The sequence below is a fragment of the Rattus norvegicus genome, chromosome 2 (genome assembly GCF_021556685.1).
Source record: "Rattus norvegicus strain SHRSP/BbbUtx chromosome 2, alternate assembly SHRSP_T2T, whole genome shotgun sequence".
NCBI lineage: Eukaryota > Metazoa > Chordata > Mammalia > Rodentia > Muridae > Rattus > Rattus norvegicus.
The window spans coordinates 145,595,867-145,610,655 of NC_141535.1; the positions used below are offsets into that span (position 1 = coordinate 145,595,867).

At 39.5% G+C, this 14,789-nt stretch overlaps 1 long non-coding RNA gene across 4 annotated transcripts; it reads left to right on the top strand.

The window, feature by feature from the left end:
- The first annotated feature begins 917 nt into the window (after positions 1 to 917).
- On the top strand, positions 918 to 11,301 carry LOC102551458 (uncharacterized). 4 transcript variants are annotated; one of them, XR_015671728.1, is made up of 7 exons: positions 919 to 1,094; positions 3,640 to 3,747; positions 7,020 to 7,202; positions 8,582 to 8,741; positions 10,150 to 10,303; positions 10,404 to 10,465; positions 10,913 to 11,301. It is a non-coding gene; the product is annotated as an uncharacterized LOC102551458 (long non-coding RNA). The 4 variants fall into 4 exon arrangements; XR_015671727.1 differs by lacking the exon at positions 10,404 to 10,465 and having other exon boundaries at positions 918 to 1,094; XR_015671726.1 differs by lacking the exons at positions 10,404 to 10,465; positions 10,913 to 11,301 and having other exon boundaries at positions 918 to 1,094; positions 10,150 to 10,362.
- The last annotated feature ends 3,488 nt before the right edge of the window (positions 11,302 to 14,789 follow it).

The following is a 14,789-nucleotide window of genomic DNA, read 5'->3' on the forward strand; positions in this document are numbered from 1 at the left end:
TAATATATTTTTAACAATGTCATTATTGAATTTCACAGTGGTATTAACTCTTCAATATCATGGGTCATGAATTTCTCATGCTTCCTGGATATGTCTACTCAGGGCTACTGGACATGTTATTTATATATGCAAAAATAGAAAATAAAAAATGATGGAAAGTGTTTCAACAAAAGTTGAGCAGTTGGCCCATGCCTGTAAGGCCTACAGGAGAAGCTAGACGTAGGAAAAGAGCATGAATTTGAGGCCACTGTGATAAGATTATATGCATAGTTATATGCAAAAGTATATGAGATTGTTTTCTCCATATAATGAAAACAAAGTTAAAAAATTAAATTATTCTAGTTTAGTGGAACAAATATTACAAAAGAACACGATAAAGATTATAATATATATTATATGATATACATATATGTTTCTATGATCTGTGCTTCTAAAAATGAAGTGATGTCATAGACAATGTTATTCAAAGTGAAATACAAATAAATCTGAATTATATGGATGTTTAACAACAGATTTTCCTTCCTTGCAAATGTCTCACTTCAGTTTTAAAATCCATTTGCATTCTGTGAATATGACTGGCAGAGACCATTGTGTCTTAAATAAGAATAAGAAGTTGCCTCAAATCTGAATTAGAATGGGAGGGGGAGGGGTTGGGGGTTGTTGGCATGGAAACCGGGAAAGGGACTAACATTTGAAATGTAAATAAGAAATACCCAATTTAATAAAGATGAGGAAAAAAAAACCCTGTAAATTTACCTTGATCTAGACACACACACACACACACACACACACACACACACACAGCACTTGAAAAGTGAAGTTCAGAACTGTTTTGTTAGGTGTTCTCAGTTCCCCAAGGATCAAGGTTCCACAGCTGAACATCACCCTTAACTTCCTTGTTGCTATGGAGACTCACTGGCTCAGATCCGGCCCCATCTCAACTCTCTACTCCAAGCCCAGTTTCAGTTGATTTAGCCTTTGCCCCAGTCCCAGACTAAGTCTCATGTGAGTGCCAGTGCGGGGCCTGTACCCAGCCACGTCTCTCAGACAGGAGTAATGAAGAACCAGGCTCAAGTCTACTCTTAGGCTCAAAGGTGAGACAGGCTTAGCCTCTGCTCAAGGCTGAACCCATAACCCAAGGGCAACGCCAGGCCCCAGCTCCTGACTATCTGATCTTAATTTTTTGCCCTATTACCTAGAAATACATTTAAATACTAACTATTTGAAGAAAGAAGCATACTAAAATATCCAACTGTACTAACAAGTACATGCTTAAAGTTTTAGTTTCTGAAGATCCAGCAAAAATAAGGCGAACACTCAGTTTCATACATCTCTGGTTGAAGGTTCTTTGCTAGCCTTATTCTCTGATGTTTACTTACATGTGAAAACTTCATGACTGAACTTCCATGTTTTTGTTCAGTTTCGCAGTGACCATGCATAGGCGGCAGGGGCTATTTTCAAAAGTGCAGCTGACCAGATCTCTGAAAGTGTCCTATTATTAGCCCTGGCCATTCTGAAATTCACCATGTAAAGAAAGTTAACCTCAAATTCCTAGAGATCCCCTGCCTCTATGAGTGTCGTGATTAAAGTTACACAGCACCACTCCAGCTGGAGACAACTTTCTAAAGATATCTGCTAGTGCAAAAACCTGAGGGGTTAGGGTTAGTTCATCACCTCTGATTTAACACTCTATTTCTAACGCTCTGTAGTTGCAGAAACTTTTAATGGAGTACATGGTCAATGAGTAGCTGAAACATTCAGGTTTGTAACTCAATCAGATTTCATAGAAAAGTTGTCTCTTTAGTTCTTAATTCTTTGCAAATCTACCTGGACTCTTCATTTTACCATCCAGGTTGTCAGTTACCGTCAGCATTTCAACTCCAGCAATAATCCCCTTAAAATAATCTTCTCCTTGTGATAAACTCTCTTTCCCTTTTATGTAGAAAACATTAGCATATCTGCACTCATTTTTGCCTATCCTTAAGACCCCATGTTCAGCATCCTCTGGAGGATAACTTTTTTGTAGTTCAAACAGTTGTGGACATCTCAAAGTCTTGGGTGTTGTGATGCTTGGCTTTTGAAATTCCTGGCTCATGAGTTTTTAAATAACATTTTAATTTATTCTTCAAAAATGCCATGCATTTGTATATACTGTGTCCTGATCATATATATCTCCATCCTCCTATCCCAACTCACCCCAGAATCTCCTGATCAACATCATGTCTTATTTATGCATGTATTTGTTTATTTTTAACCCACTAGGTTCATTAAGTGCTGCTAGTACACTTCCTGAGTCCATGGTTGTAAGGCCAGCCACCAGGGCATAGGCAACTTTCAGTGGTAATCTATAGACAGATGAAAGTGGGGGTTGGGGATTTAGCTCAGTGGTAGAGCGCTTGCCTAGCAAGCTCAAGGCCCTGGGTTCGGTCCAAGCTCCAGAAAAAAAAAGAAGAAGAAGAAGAAAAGAAGAAGAAGAAGAAGAAGAAGAAGAAGAAGAAGAAGAAGAAGAAGAAGAAGAAGAAGAAGAAGAAGAAGAAGAAGAAGAAGAAGAAGAAGAAAATGATCCTCTGAGCTCAAGCAGTCACCAGCATCTAAGCTTACCAGCTAGGGGTGGGGCATGAGTACCTTCTACACTAAAGCTAGCTGTCAAGGAGATAATCACTCAATTAGTTCAAGATTGTTTCTCTGTTTACCCATCATAGAGTATAGAGTCTCTCTCTCTCTCTGTCTGTCTCTGTTTGTCCCTCCCTCCCCCCCTCCCTCCCTTCCTCCCTCTGTCTCTGTCTCTCTCTGTCTCTCTCTGTCTCTCTCTGTCTCTCTCTTTCTCTCTCTCTCCTCTTAGTTTGTATTACTCATGTCTGTTCTGGCAAAGACTAGTGACTGTGGATGATGGGTTCTTCTTTGGAATGTTGCCTGTTTCCTTCTGTTTGTCAGCACGGTGTACTGATCAATCTTCCTTACCTTTGTGTTGAGTGTTCTAAACTACGTGAGTTTGCTGTCTGTCTCCTGTAATGCTTACTCTTGTTACTCAGAAAAATAAAAGCATGTATGGTTTATATTAACAGTGGTCAAACTGAAGTAACAAAAGCCCCCCCCCCTCAAATAAAAAGCTTTGTGCAAAGCAGTCCAGCAGGAAGCAGGCAAGACACTGCAAGTAGGTGACTGTGCTCCAAGGGAACATGTAAGGACATCGGTTTCTTCCACTTTCATTCAATTCCCTCACCCCCGTTTCTCTACCACATCAAGTGATTTTTATTTATATCTACAAATACAAATGCTGCTAATTCTAGTGTGAGAGGATGGACAGTGTTATGCATTTACTGTTTCAAAGCCAACAAAGCAAACATAACTCCTGTTCATTTCCATTAACTAAAATTCAGTCTGATAACTAATTCTTGCTTCTAGAATATGATGCAAATTTAGCTTCTAATTTGTAGGTCAGACACAGCATAATGCTATATTTTCTAAAGAAAGAAAAGAAGAATTACTCTAATGGAATAAAATATAATAGCATTATTTGTTGGTATAACAACTTAGAAGCTTTCTTCTGGTCAAGTAAGCAAGAAAAAGTATTTGAGTACAGACCAACCAAGTACTTACAAACCATGTACTTACAAACCTTGACTATGAATATTTCAGGTCAACAGATTCTTCAATAGTAGGTTAGGAGATACTCTGCTCATTGCAAATGTTGAGCATCATTTCCTGCCTTGAACCCCTGAATGTCAGCAACACCTCTCATCCAAGGTAAGACAACCAGAACATGTCTCCAAGCATTTCAAAAGGTAGAGGGATTGGGGGTAGCAAACTGGTCCTAATTGAGAACCACTACTATAGCTATACAATGTTACCTTGGAGATTCTACTCTCTAAATGGGGATGATTCTAGATCCTGTTCTTTAATCCTCATACATTAGAGGTTATATAACATGATGTAATATGTAAGAGAAAAAGAAACATCTTATGCATTACCAACTAGCCAATATCTAGTGCTGCTTAATTAGGACTTTCTATCTTTTCTGTTAAAAATGACTGAGCCAACATCCTAATCTTTATTTTTCCAACACTTTGACCTTAAGGTTCTCTCACAGAACCTCCCAAAGGCTAATCATTTTGTCTATGCATATCTTCACTGGTTTTTATTATTATTGATTAGAAGAAGAAAATGATGTATCTGTCTGGAAATAGGTACATAAACAACTCTAGAAGTTCATGTTTCAGTCCAGATTAGTAGGTTTTGAGTAATATGGACTCCAGTAAAGTATCTTAGACAAAGCAGGAAATTTCTTCATCAAGCCACAGAATTGTCTTCCATTGTATATAATCTGTTAAGATATAAAATAAAACTCTTATGTTATACCAGAGAAATTCCTGTACCTGACTGTGAAAATGTTAACTACAAGTAGAGACTTGCATTTTCCATATTATTTCTTTTACTTCAAAATCTAATAGTATATTATTATTAATTTTGCTTATTCTATTAGCTTAATTGAGGAGGCTAGCAAAGAACTCGTAAAAAACACATTTTTTTATCAAGAATCTAGTCTCTTTTGTGTATTTCAATTTGTGAATTTTCTCTTTGAAGTTTATATCTTGGAGAACTAGATTTCAAAATACAGTATACTTGAAATCATTCATCTCATTTCCCTCTCCTTCAATAAAACTTAAAGGCTCCGTAGTCTAATTTCGAGATATTATGTAACCTTGTTTCTTCAGCTGAAATAGGTAGAAATATTTAGTACCTGAAAAGAATGCTTCAACAGGTAACTTTGAAAGGATATTTTTGCAGTAAAATACTAAAAAAAAAGGCAATATTGACTTTTATTTTAAAATGTAATAACCAATGGTCATGTTTGCACCAAATAATAAACATACCAAAGAAGTGCAGGCTATTTAATCAAGAAGAAAATAATTAAGGCATTACTCTAGACATTTCATTAAAATGGAACTGAACAATATCAAACCTATGAAGAGAAAGTATTTTTAAAGTATAGCTTCCCTGGCAATTTTGATTGGCAGAGAACACAATGCCAGTTTGACATTGAACTGAGGGGCTGGAGAGATGCTTTAGTGGCTTAGAATACTTAATGTTCTTTCAAGGGACCCAGGTTTGATTCTTAGAACACATATGATGGTCCACATCAACCTGTAATTCCAGTTTCAAGGAATCTGATGCCTTTGGAGGCTGTGAGCCACCATATGGCATCACAGATATGCATAAAAATAAAATAAATAGAAAAATATAGACCACTAAAGAAGCATTCTTGGGGGAGGTGTTTGCCCACTGGATGTTTGAAAGAACATTTAAATATAGAGACCTAAGCTGCTTGTTACCCAGAAATTTGAGATTAATATCTGGCTGAGTGAATCCATTTCAGAAAAAAATAAGTTCAAAAACTATACCAAGGTCAAATTTTTGGTTTTGCATATGTGGATAAGGAAATCTTCAAAAATGTTAGATGCAGAGTGGTTGGAAGAATCTGCTAGAAAACAAATGAGTGTTCCATAGCAGAGAGGCTCACGATGGGTAGACAGAAAACATGTACCTGTGGCCTGTGAAAGCACACTAGCTATGGGACGTCATGTGCCAAAGGCTACACAAGTAAGTGAATTCCATTTATCAGTGGATAGTAGTATGAAGCAACACACACACACACACACACACACACACACACACACACACACACACACACATATATATATATATATATATATATTCAGAAGAATGTGGTTCTCAGAGCATGAATATGAATACATGAACCCCCATGATAGATAGAGCTATCTGAATAACCCACTTCTGACTTATTTTGGCTAGTGGTTTAAAGAGTATAACATGAAAGTCTGAGAATGTTGAACACCATGGGAACTCAGAATCAGGCAACTGCTGAATGTCAACTTCCAATGAAGATGTGCAATGTGTTCTCTAAGAAAGATATAGACTGGAAAGTGATGCAGGGCTGAGCGCAGCCGTACGCCCTTTGCGGATGAAGGTCACAAGGTCTTGCTGCCATAGTAACTACCTTTCAATCATGAAGGACATGTATGTTAGTCCAAATGGATTTTGAAGGATGGAGGGTGGCATCTTGATGTGCTGTGTCTATCTCATGGCTACTGGAGTTCCAAATGCAGGAGGGTGGGGCCATTACCTGCTGACGCCATTCTTTCCTTTGGAGAAATGTTAAAGTTTCTAGTTCAGTTGTGGTTTAGTATCAAAGATTACACTCAGGACCTCACTAATTTTACTCTTGAGAATTTGGTGGTCACTTCCTCTGATGGTAGGTAAATGTGACTGACATCTGTGACAGAGAGATGACACAGGGAAACTCTAACAATGCATTTTAATCTCTTAATTAGTTATTCCTGGACATGCAGACTCTTGAGAATCACCCGAAATATTACTAGAATTCAGGAATTCTGATTCAAGTAACCTGTTCAATAAAAGTTGCAGTTGACTAAGGTGTTTAGTTAGGATACAGAACCAGTTTTAATCAAAATGTCTTAATTTTCATTGACTAAGAATTACTCAAACCCTGATGTTGGTTTGACATTCTCAAGAGAGACACGATCTAAAAAAAAAAAAAAAAAAAAAAAAAAAAAAAAAAAAAAAAAGCTGAATCAGAACTTGGAATCTGGCATTTGATAGTCTATGATCGAAAAAATTAGCTTTCCATATACAGCCAGAGAGTTTAACAATGTCTACAGCAGATGTACTTAAGATGCATATGTCCGGGGGGTGTTTTCAATAGCAAACAGAGACCACACACTTGCACGAATCCTCATAGTTGTCAGATGGCTTGGACAGCACCATGGTTCACAGTGAGTGTGGAGCGTCTCTATTTGTCGCTTGTGTGGACTGGCTGGAAAAGACAAAGTTTCTGTGCTGTGCTGAGGTTAGACTCAGCTCAATGATGCCCTAGGACAAGTGTGGAAGTAAGAGCCCTTTAGGATGATACAGTGGGGTAGGTGGCTTCACAATGCCTGGGTGGCAGATGAATCATTGGTACCTTTACATTTTCACAGGGACTTTTCTCAACAGTGGGTGCATTAAACAGTCCTGAATCTAGGGGAACTAAATGTCAGAGTCTAGAGGAGTTGAGAGGTGCAGAGGACAGTGGTGTGACAGAGGTGAGCTCCAGACTACAGGACACTCCCCTTAGAAGGCTGAAGACTTGACCCCAAGCTCCAAGGAAATCACCATGAGTGGTATGTGGCTTGCAGTCCTGCTGCCTAAGACACAGGCAGAGGCTACAGCTGGTATTACTTGAGAAGACCTCCCCTCTATGCTGAGGACAATCGTATCAGCAGTGTAGGAAGGAAATGTGTCAGAGACAGTGGGAAAACACTCTACAAAGGACACTTACATAAAACGGGACCGGTTCCTGGAAAAGCTTGTTTTCCAAGTAGGTGCTGTCCAGAGATAATACAGTATCGAAACCCTTTAATCAATAAACATCACAGCATGTTTAGAAAGCTAACTAATTTTGGACCACCTTCTGTGAGCTATCACCACCTTTGACCATGATACGTCAGCCTGAACACGCTCTGTCTAAAGGGAGGTAACATGTGTTCAAACATGTGATAAGTTTGCTTGTGATAACATCACAATATAACAGAAAAAAATTGCTACAGTGGCAATGCCTGCCCCTCGGCGGTTGTTTTTTGAAGTAAGAAGAGTTTTAAGGAGGTGTCTCAAGTCTTATAGGCAGGTTAGCCTGGGAAACACTGTGTAGCTAAGGATAGACTTGCTTTGAACTCTTGGTCCTCCTGCCTTCATCCCCTGAAGTTACAGGCTGGTGACACTAGGCCCAGCCTGTCACTAATTCTTAATCTTCATACTGAAGGTATCGTATAACACTCACACTTCACTGGCTAAGTTCAACCACATGGCACACCCCTCTGCCCTTCACGTCTGCCCTGTTACAGGTTGCTCACAGGGGTGTGGCACTGTCAGTTCTACCACAGCAGGACAACGGACTAGGAGTGTCTGTGCTCAGGTCTGTTATCTGTCCGGGGTGTTGCTGGTTGTCAGTAAAGCTGCAGTAAATATTTCGCTTCCAGAGAAGAATGTCCCCAGTTCCCTCCCTGTGTAAGATTTCTGAAGAAGTTGTTTCGGTGTGTTTTTCTGGAAAGTTCCAATCCATTCCCTTTCCTGCCAGCAACTCACATAGCATAGAATAAAAATCTTTGATGGATTAATTTAAATTACAGACTTTACATTAGAATTTAATGTCACAATTCTGTTCAGAATTATTTGAAGTAGACTCAACTCAGGAAATTTCCGGAATTTTAAGAAACGACATTTGACAAATGGCAAATTTCTGCATCCAACATTAACTGTATTGTATAAGTATATCTTATATGTGTGTGTATTATATAGGCACATCCATAAATGTAGGTTTGATAGTTGAACAAAAACGGATTAATGTGAACAAATTAAATTATAAAACTATTTTCACATGATAGGCATTTCAGAATTAATTTCTTGCTGTAACTGTCTCTCAGATCTCTTTTTCTTTTGCTTCTAACTGGCCACTTTTTTCTTTGATTTATGTCCTCTACGCATTATTTTCCCTCGTCTGCAGACCTTTGCTTACTTCGAGGCCTTATCCTGGTACCTGATGTAGTTCAGTAGCCTCTGAATTGAATTTGCCTTTGTTTGAAGTCATATTTTCACATTTCATCCGATGCTATTTATCTTCCACCAAAAAGTCACACCTAAACTTTCCAGATGCCCAGTCGCAGGTATGCCTTTTTAAGAGACCCCATAGCATCTATAACTACTTCAGCACAACTTGTCTTATCTAAATTACTTTAAAAAATACTTACATTTAATTTGTGTATATGTAAGCATATACTTCCTTTATGTATGTGCGCCAAAAATGTCCCAGGTGCTTGTCTGAGATTGGAGTTACGGATGGTTGCTAGCAGCCACGTGGGTGCTAGAAATTGAACAGGGAATCTGTAAAAGCATAAGTACTCATAACAGCTGAGCCAGGAATCTTGTATCTTACTATTGTCCTGAGTCCCTTGTTTCCACCCAGAAGCTCCCGCGAGGTTGTGGGCTGTCCAGGTAACTCGTCCTCCAGCGAATGCATCAGTTGCTTCACACAGGAAGGGCTCACTGCATTCCCTGGATGAAACACATCTCTCCTACTGATGAGGAGATTGATGTTTTCCTGGAACTGAGATCGCCTAGCCTGCTTCTCATAAAAACATTCAAATCTCAAAGTCTCCAACTCTCAGTAATATTTTTGTTATTATAAATTATGTAGCTGGCCATTGTCTGAGACTCTATTTGTCCCCATTTTATTTGGTGTTTATATCAATTGAGAGCAAAACAACAGAGACCAAGAATTGAAACTTTTAAACCCTTTTGCACACCTAGGAAAGGAAGGGCCAAGCTTGAAGTTCCCATCCAGCTTGTGGGTATCAGAGAACTACTAGGAGATGTAGGACAGTTAGCAGAACTCTTTTTCTGAGAGTCATCTGAGGAAAGACTTATGATGCTGCACTGCACTCAAGCCCAGACAGCCTTCAAGAGGAGGGAGAAGCTGAGCCTCTCTGACTCATACCAGGGAATCAAGTCTAGGAAAGCAAAGGACAAAGCTTGCCCTGGGATTCCATAGATACTTGCAATAACTTAAGTTACAAAATACAAATTGCTTATATGTTCTTTCACTTCATGGTTGCTGGGATTCATCATAAGACCTTATGCAGGCCAGGTATTCATTCCTACTGTCACTTGCCTGCTCTTATGTGTGCCTTATGTGCGGGACCCTAACCAAGGTTCAACAAGAACATGGCTAAAGGGAGGACATACAGTGCCAGCTGGAACCTATAGTGTTGTTGGACAACTGGGGCTGTTATCAGGCCAAGGTATGTAATGTGTGGGTCTTTGTTGAAAATTACAAGGAGAGTGTCTTGTTCAACAATTGCTAAAGATTTCAAGAATGTACAAAAAGCATCTAAATCATCACAAAGAAAGCCTCTGGGATGGGAGGAATTTTATTCCAAGTAAAGAACTTAATGCCGGCACCGTGGGTTTTCAGGACCGTGCCTTGAAACAGAATGGAAATACCTTACGAACATGTATAAACAAATTCTTCTTGCCCACTGTCATGGTTACAGCTAATATTGTTTATTTATTCAGACTTCCCAGGGTGATCACACTCGTGTGCACAGTCTATCATTGTGCAAGCTCACACTCGAGAATGGATGTCAAAAGACGCTTTCATGAACCTAAAAAACAATGAAGTTAAGTTGAACTTGTTGCTTAATTGAGCCATATTCCAGAACCATTTTTTGTAAGTTATCATGCAAACATTATTGATGGAAATAAACAATATAATAATGTGTGAATCCACTTTTTAGATGTTTAAATTGTTTGCAATGTCATTTACAAAGGAGAAAGGTTCCTACGAATCTTGACCAAACTAGGAAACCCTGCCGCACCCTGCACTCTGAAGGCAAGTTACGTGCTTTTGCTGCCCTCTTGTGGTCTTTATTTCTCACTGCAATGTCCCCGACAGCAAAAGTATTTCAAGTCCTCAGCAGGCTATTTGATAATGGGAATTTAGAATAACAGTCTAAATAATTTAGAATAATTAAGAAAATATCCTAACATATTTTTCAACAATAAGCTTATGATTTGTGTTACGGAGCCCCATGTAGTTAATTTAAATATTTCCTCATGTGCGTTGCCAAGAAGATTGCCCAGAGAAACGTGGAGACATTTTCACACCAGAAAATAGACCAAATTTGCAAGAATTGTAATTCGGCTAGTAACTGGGCATGAGGAGGCTTTGCTGGTGAATTAACATCATCTTCTAAATTAAGTACTTCATAAAAGAAATTCTGGAGTAAGCGTTCATCCTTTGTAATGAAGTTCCTCTTGTGCCTCTTCTGCCTCACAGGAGAACATGTGGGGAGATGGACACTCACTGTGCTGCCCTGTAAGCTAAAGCTTTGCCACACTGCACAGCCAGACCACCCCACCGTGTTGCCAGACAGTCCGATATGTTTCTTCTCAATGCTTGCCACAGCCAGAGACTCAGTAGGGTCTGACTCCCTGCCCCGTTCTCTCATCTCAGACCCCTGCTCAGAAGATGCCTGCAGACTCTGCTCTTGGGATAGAGATTCTTCAACATGACCTGGTCTGAACATTACACAGCAGCTAGTTCTCACTGACCTTCTTTGCACAAAGCTAAGGAACACAGAGCTTCCAGATGTTTTCACACAGAAGACAGCTCATGCTGTCATGGGGTACCCAGGTGTGAAAGAATACCTAAAATTGTATATGAAATCATTTTTGTTGTTATTGTTTAATTTTATAGCTCTGGAGGACCCAAGTGCACACATCTGTTGAGGGCCTTTGTTCTTCATTGTCCTATGGAAGAAGGTAAAAAGGCAAGAAATTATGTGTAGCAAGGTCAGGAAGGGGGCCGTTGAACTCCCTTTTGATCAGGACCATACTCTGATAATAACTAATTTGCTCTAATAATAATGTCATTAATTCATTTGAAGGGCAGCTTTCTTGTGTCCTTCTCACCTCTGAAAGGTCCCCCTCCACCATACTTGTGTGATTGGGTACTTTTCAGCACATAAGGTTTAGAGACACATTCAAGCCATAGTACAAGGTGTCTATCTCAAGGCCCCTATTGCCCAAGCACTACCTTAGTCAGACTGTTCTGGAAGTCCTGTTCGCACAGAGCTTTCCCAGTCACTCCCAAAGGTTCTTATTGACTCAGTGGGCCCAGTTGAGTTCTTATCTGTGCATTTCCACAGGCTGACGAATGTGTTGCTGTCAATCCCCCTAGAGCCATGCTTTACAAACCACTACTCTAAACCCTGTCTCCTTCTCATGACTCAGTCAGGCCTGTGTAGAGTGTAATGACACTTTGTTTCCTGTAGGGGTAAACCTTAGAATCATGGCATCTCGACTCTGTGTAGACATGTCATGTTTCCTGTCTATACTGAATTATTATAATATAATGTGATATTGTAGAGGAAGTCAAATGATTGACAGTTGGTAATTTTATAAAACGTGTACCTCAAATAATCTCAATATATTAATGGTGGGCACCTGACACTACTGCATAGGTTAATTCTCCTGTGGTTGTGACAAAGGACCTGGCAAAGAGAAATTTAAAGAGGGGTGTGTGTGGGGTGTGGCAGCTCATAGTTTCAGTCAAGGCACAGAGATAGAGTTGGTAACCTAAGGTATTTGGTCAAAGTACACCAAGAGGTGAGCACAGTTGTGTGCAAGGATTTCTTTCATTTCCCACCACACACATACACACCACATCCACATACACACATACACTACATACACACAAACACACACACACCACACACATACACCACATACACACACACACGTACACACACATACACCACATACACACACATATACACATACACACACAAACACACATACACACCACACACACACAAACACACATACACACCACACACACACACCACACACACACATACACACATACACACCACACACACATACACACACATACACTACATACACACACACAAACACACACCACACACACATACACACACATATAACACACACACACACACACACACACACACACACACACATACACCACCTCATTCTGGTCCCTCAACCCATAGGACATTGGTTGGCATCTACAAAATGGATCTTCCCCTCCTCAGCTGAACCTCTTTGGAAAAGTTCACAGACAAATCCATAAGTTTATCTCCAAATCCAGTAAAGCTAACAAGGAGTTTGGTTATCACAGCTATAAATATAACAACATATATAACATAGCTATAAATAACAGGTTTTTAATGTTTGAAATAGCTCAGAGATTTCTGATCAGGATTTCATATTCCTGATAGATAGTATAAACCTTACAGTCAAATATAAATAAAAATAATTTTACGACCCTTGAATTGCTTAATGCAAATAGTATTTAATTAACAGCTATAATTGGTTTTCCCTTTTAATCAGAAAGTTAAAATTTTCGAAATGTCTTGCAGTAATAGAAACAAGTTTCAAAACCAGTGGAATCTGTGTTTCCAGTGTTCCAGAGAAAGTGTGTGCTCATCCTGTTGGGACAGTCAGCTCCTGACTAAGGAAATGATTCTGTAAGAGGACATTGGCTGCTTTGAATTCATGTCAAGGGTGAGATTCAAAGCCCTCACTTGAACTGTGCTGGCCTCCTGCCAGGTTCCCAATAACAGGCCACACTGGGACTTCTTGTCCTTCCCCATTGGAAGGATGTTCAGACATTCTCACAACGGCCAGGGTGTCTGCTCACAGTAGAAAGTGGTGTCCTTCTTAGTTCTGATTTCTGATATAGATGCTACCTCTGCTCCTGGATAGGAGAGGAAGAGGCCGCTAATGGCTTAGGGCTGAGGCACTGACAGGTTCCAGGTACCTTGGACTGTGTTTCTCCCTGCAGGTCAAACAAAGGAGCGTAATGGGAACATCTGTAACATTTTGAAAGCATAGACCTAGACCCCCTAGGGAATAATATATTCAATTATTGGCCTCTAGTTCCTGCCTCCTGCCCTGATTTTTATGTTAAAGCCATTTTGGAAATCTCAATAGCATAATAAGGACTCAAGGATTAATATCTGTGAAAAAACTGTGTTTCTCCTTCTTTTCTTGTTTTCCACCTATAAAATATAAAAACAATCTATTTCTTTATTTTTTCCTATTCATTACTGTAACATACCCGACATACATCATATTGACTTTATCACTTAAGGGAGATTCTGCAGTCTTCCTCCCTTGGTGAGTGTCGGAATAATCCTGAGAAGAAAAGTCATTAGGACTTTTTAATAACACAAAGTACTGTTGGTATTAACCCCAGCTGAACTTCAGCAACTCAGGGTCAGCAGTCGCAGCAGCAGCAGCAGCAGCAGCAGCAGCAGCAGCAGCAGAATATGACTCGTGCCCATTAAAAAATCCCTACCATCACTGCCTGCTCTCTTGCTCTATACCTTTGTCTCTCTTACTCTCTTTGTCCCATTCTTTCTCTCTTTATCCCTGTCCTAGCTCTGAGAAGGCTTCTTGCTCCCCCTCATCCCAATAAATTTCTTCCAAGAGATACACTGTAAAGTGGGATCGTTGCATCATTTCTAGGCATTCATCTTCCAAGATTATTTCCACCACAGAGACTCTAACAGATGGTAACAAGAGTAATAATATAAATGTCTCCTTTGCAAAGTGTACGTCCTATGTAGCTATACATAGCAGTCACACTCACCAGAAGAATATTCTGTGGTTCCATGTAGAAGGTCCACATTTTACTCAAATTCAAGTTTTGTAGCACCCAGACTACCTAGCCAGTTTGTGTCAGTTTTATGTTCTAACCTTTGGACACTCCTCTACTGTAGTCCCTTCCTATGGATAAGTGATGTGTCATGTAGTTCACATCACACCTTGCTTTCCCTGGACTTGCATGTTATGTTATTTTAAAATGTAGAATTTGCTTTTTACACTATGAAGAGACTTTCCAGTTATCATTTTATTATTAGTTATTAACTTCTAGTTTATGGTTTGAGAGCATTCTGTATATCATTTTTATCGTAAGTTTTTTGGCTCACAAGACCGAATGTCTCATAAATACTGACTCTGAGCTTGAAACCATTAGGAACACAGCACTAAGTTCTTTGTGCCCACAGATCTCCAGAGAGAGAGAGAGAGAGCAGGAATATCAGGCAAGCAGAATTGGTTTTTCCAGTGGAAAGATGTAAAAATCTGTTCTTCCATCCAGAAAGCTGGGGCTTGGGAATGGTTAA